The 4,857-nt window shown below is 44.4% G+C and overlaps 1 long non-coding RNA gene across 3 annotated transcripts; it reads right to left on the reverse strand.

The window, feature by feature from the left end:
* Nucleotides 1–1,179: 1,179 nt before the first annotated feature.
* LOC124700129 lies at nt 1,180–3,541 on the reverse strand. 3 transcript variants are annotated; one of them, XR_007001647.1, is made up of 4 exons: nt 3,470–3,541; nt 2,453–2,847; nt 1,579–1,672; nt 1,180–1,354 (listed from the first exon to the last, which is right to left on the reverse strand). It is a non-coding gene; the product is annotated as an uncharacterized LOC124700129 (long non-coding RNA). The 3 variants fall into 3 exon arrangements; XR_007001648.1 differs by having other exon boundaries at nt 1,579–1,676; XR_007001646.1 differs by lacking the exons at nt 2,453–2,847; nt 3,470–3,541 and having other exon boundaries at nt 1,579–1,984.
* Between the last annotated feature and the right edge of the window lie 1,316 nt (nt 3,542–4,857).

The raw sequence follows: 4,857 nt of genomic DNA on the forward strand, positions 1-4,857 counted from the left end.
GCTATCGACGGCGGAGCGGAAAGGACGGAGGGCGGCGGAGCTGGAGAAGAAGGCTCAGGCGGCGCGCCAGCACCAGCACGTAATGGTCGGGTGTATCGCCGCCACCAACGCGAGCCCATGGAGTACCTCCGTGCCGGTGTACGTTCCAGGAGTGATCTCTCCGTCGCAAGCCGCCTTCTACAACGATGGCCCCTCCACCACTCCCGGGTGCGTTACGCCTAACTTGTCGCCGCACTACCAGGATGCGCTGCCGCACGGCGGCTTCAACCCCAACAACCTCTACTCCCGGCGTACGAGCAGCGCGCGAGCCGGGACCCGGTCCGGACGGCGACCCTTTCACCGGCCGCGGTAGTCCGCTCGAATACGACGACGCCGGTCGTCGAGGAGGGCGACGGGGTTGAGGTGGAGGACGACGAGGAAGAGGACGGGGTGGAGGACGACGAGGAGGACGACGATGAGGACGAAGAGGGCGGCGAGGAAGAGGACGACGAGGGTGCCGGTGACGATGATCTCGTGGAGGTAGACGCGGACGGCGTGAGGACGAAGAAGAAGAAGAAGGCGTCGGGCACACGAGGCCCGAAGTGGATGGTTCTGGAAGATCTTTGTCTGTGCGAGTCATGGGCGACGGTGAGCCATGACTCCATCATCGGTGCCAACCAGAAAAGCGGGAAGTATTGGGCGAGGATCAAGGCCGATCGTCATGAATTTTCATCTATGACAATTCCGTGACGAAAAAGGGATTGTCAAAAACGGAGCGTCAGAAATCAACTACAACGACGTTTTGTTTGAAATCGTCATAGACGAATCGTCGTAACCTTTATGATGATCCAATATCGTCACTCGTGATCTGGCCATTCCACATCACATCCTACGTGGACAATCCGACGTGGCAAAATTATGACGAAATCAGATCATCATACACCAAAATCAGCCCAGTCCATTTCATGGTGTATGTGGGCTAAGCCCACTAAGTCCAACATGTTTTTCCCAATCAATTCTGGTAAACTATATGGGCATGGCCTTTCTATTTTCTGGGCCACAATTTTATTTCTGGGCTGTGACATTTTATTTTTTTCTAGGTTGTGGCCTTTTTACGTAAGATTTATTTTTCTACTTGTACGATGGGAACCTGTAATGTTGTATTCTCTATCATTTCACAGTAATTGAACAACTAAAAAATTATGAAATTCTTTTGATAACATCCATAGTCTATTACAACATCTCCACAGTTCAAATCACGTATGTACAGATAATATCCCAGATATCAAAAATATAACCTGCTCTCTACGCTAACTAGCTACTGTTTTCTTCCTGGGTGGTGCTTCACGTGTTGGAGCTTCTTCAGCCTGGTGCACTACACAGGAAAAGAAACGTCAAATTTGCCCCAATCCATTTCCTATATTTCACTCAAGTAATCCCGGCACAAGTGCACATGTAATGAAGATATATAAATAAGGGATAACAAGAGTATCAAACAAAATTATTTCCAGCCCTGTGACATCCCTAAAATATGCATCAGGTGTTGGAATAGTGAAGCAACGAAAAAATATGTGTTCAGAAAAGATAGAACTGTCTTACTTTGCCTGGAAATGGTGCAAGCTAATCTTTAGCATAGCATAGTACTCGATTTTGACTTCCTAAGCGGAGAACAGTTGTTTGCAAGGATAATCAGCTTCCTAGAACATAGAAATAGAATTCTGACACAAGTACTCAGAATAACATGTAGAAGGACTAAAGGTGATCAATATAGCAGTTATCTAAATATCTGATGGATCTATGGAAGCAAATAATGACAATAAACAATATAGAGATTACAAAATCTTTTAGAACAACAAATGTAGGTATCTGTTATAGCAACGTCCAGCTACTACCTATGTTAACCGTTTGGAAATTACAGGCATGAAACAAATGACATGGTAACTATGCAACTGAGACTGATATTGACATCAAGAAGTCACTGAAAATACAAATGCGGCGCAACATAGCTGAAAAACCAGAACATGTGTTACAAGCAAATAAGAGGAAACAGACCAAGATCAACGCATATATGGGAGTGTATATCTTGGTCATATTGCAATGAGCATAACAGCAACAAAATGAGCAAAATTTTATTTATATAGATTTATGATGTAGCATATTGTTCAAGGAGGTTTCGAGGGTACAAAAACAATATTATCTCAAGATAGTTCAATTCTTGTATGTACAAGCCAGTAGGTGCAATAACTTCCAACCTTTTGAAATTAAGGACTAGCACTCATTGCTATCTTCAAATTAGCTTACACAACATTTATGAAGCGTAAGTGCTTTCACCTAGTTACAACAGACCTTATCTTATTATTTTTTATCAATGCAATTAAGATGGGACTCTACCACAAGAAGCATAAACAGGACTCTACATCAAGCAGCACAAACAGAACAAGTGAAAGAAAAAGGATGGAAAAGGCAGACATACCTGCCAAGAAGATGATGAAAAAGGCAGTGTAAAAGAAGAACGGACCAAGGACGTCAACCTCCGATCCAATCCAGACGAGCAGCGCCTGTGGATCAAGGAAAACCGAGCCAAGAACATCATTCTCCTGTCCAATCCGGACCAGCAACAGCTGTGGACCGTCCTGGCACTGCCACCGCTCCCCGGTGTCGACGCCAAGGTTTAAGAGTCACACAAACAATGTCAAAATAATGTACAAACGTACATACAGTGGAGAATGTGATGGATTCATGTCACAGCTCCAAAACAAGCCAAAAAAACAAGAATGCAATCGCTAACCTTTGGGATTGAAGCAAAGTTGTGAATGTCCTCTGTCCTGGTCAACTTTCCACTAGAAAAGAGCTGATAAATTAAGCACCCTGCAATGGGTAACATAGTGTATCGTGTTAGCAGAAATTAACTAGAGTCCTATGCTCTTACTATTTAATTATTTAGGATCTAATACAATCTGAGTCTATTAGTTTAGAGAGACTTGACATGTTTTTCATTTGGTGACTCCCTCACCCTTGACTTTATCTAGAATGCAAAATGAGCAGCATTCACTATGAAAGATTTAAATAACTATGCATACACGCACACAGAGAAATACACCATTATAGAATGTTCCAAAATTTTGATCAAACATGTAAACACCAATTAGTTGTGAAGAAGGAAAAGTGATATATCCTGTAGTTATACCAGGACATATCATGTAAAAGCAGCGCTTCCGCTGTTCTACTAGCTAAAATTGTTCAGATAGCTAACAGACCATTTTCTTATGTTATCACCAATGGCTGCCTCCAAGCGAACCATGAAACGTGACACAGTTTAATGATGTGCAGTCCACTATATTAACTCGTAAAGATATATCATAAAACCTACCAGATTGAGCAATAACTAGGCAAAAGCTACATACTGTTAGTCCTACGCATACATCTACACAAAGGGCATGGCGATGCAAGAGATACCCCTAGATCTGGTTGTGGGAGGGATATCACGTACTGTGGGTGCTGTCGTCGGAGGCGAGCGTGACGGTGGAGGCCGTCCTGATGGCGAACGCGAGGAGGAGGTCTGGCCGTAGCTTGGGCCGTCTGCAGCGCCCGAGCGCGGTTGTCGGCGGTCCTGCGGGTCAGTTAACGCCGTCGTCGGTGAAGGCCAGGGCTCGTAGCCCCATGCGGTGAATCCTGTCGCCGAGCATGCTCACCACCTCATGCTTCCTGGGAGCCGCCGTCACCATGGACCTCCTGCTCCTCTGTGCTCATGCGGGATCTGGGGCTAGGGTTTCTGCTGGAGTTGCGATTTGGTGGTTCCACGAGGTGGGATAGAAACCGGCGGGAGAGGGGGTCCGGGGAGATAATCGGCGGGGCAGGGAGTGGCCGGAGTTGGCCGGGATCTAGGCCGGCGGCGGAGGTAGAGGAAAGGGGAGGAGGGAGGAGGGAGGAGGGAAGAGGCGTTCTGAGGGTAGTACACGATGGCTGGGGCTCGGGCTGGGACGGGATAGCTCAAATTGCATCTCCCGCGTGGAGGGCTCAAATTCTCATCTCGGCCCGCTCGGGCCAATTTTAGAGGACGATGCTACGCAGTGCTATAGCACCGGTTAGTCTATCAGAGTGCCCCCATGTCTGAACGGAATTATTGCCAAAAATAGAAAGTGGTCCTACACCTGAAAGCGACATGTTACTTAAAGTGGATATGTAACCCGGGGACCCCTTCCTGTTTTATTATGCATGCGAGAGTGGAGTCGGACAGTCTGGTCCAAATACACCCCATGCGTACGCAAATGCAATTGAACGAGAAAAATCACGCTAGGCACATTAAGCAGTACTCCAACCGGTGTAATTTAGATACTCCGTACAAAATTTCATCTAATTTTTACAAAAAATTACATCCTCGTAAATAACAACTCATACCACTTATTTGATGATCTAATTCAGAATGTAAAAAATGCAACGGTAGATGTAAAAAAATATAGTGATAGATGTAAAAAATATAAAAATTACATCTAAAATCACCAAAAGCTGGGATCGGAAATATAATAGTGTTTCACACCTTGATCCATTAAACGTTCTAGATGTAGAAAACTAATAAAAATTACATCCGAAGAAGAGAAAAAATAATATAGTTACATCCTTCTACTCATTCTGAAAGTGAAAATTTAAGAGGCAGCAATTAGGCAAAAATACATCCAGTGATATTACTACATATTTCTACCATTTTGGAAGTAAAAAAACTTAAAAGGCAAAAATTAGACTGCAAAAATTACATCTAAGAAACGTAATTTAGATCATTTTCTTGAGCTGGAGACAAAAAACTACATCATCAGTATGAAATAGAGTAGATCAACCAGTAACAAATAGCATGCCCATAAAACAGTAACAGAGCAGCCAGAA

Source organism: Lolium rigidum, chromosome 3, assembly GCF_022539505.1.
Source record: "Lolium rigidum isolate FL_2022 chromosome 3, APGP_CSIRO_Lrig_0.1, whole genome shotgun sequence".
Classification (NCBI taxonomy): Eukaryota; Viridiplantae; Streptophyta; class Magnoliopsida; order Poales; family Poaceae; genus Lolium; species Lolium rigidum.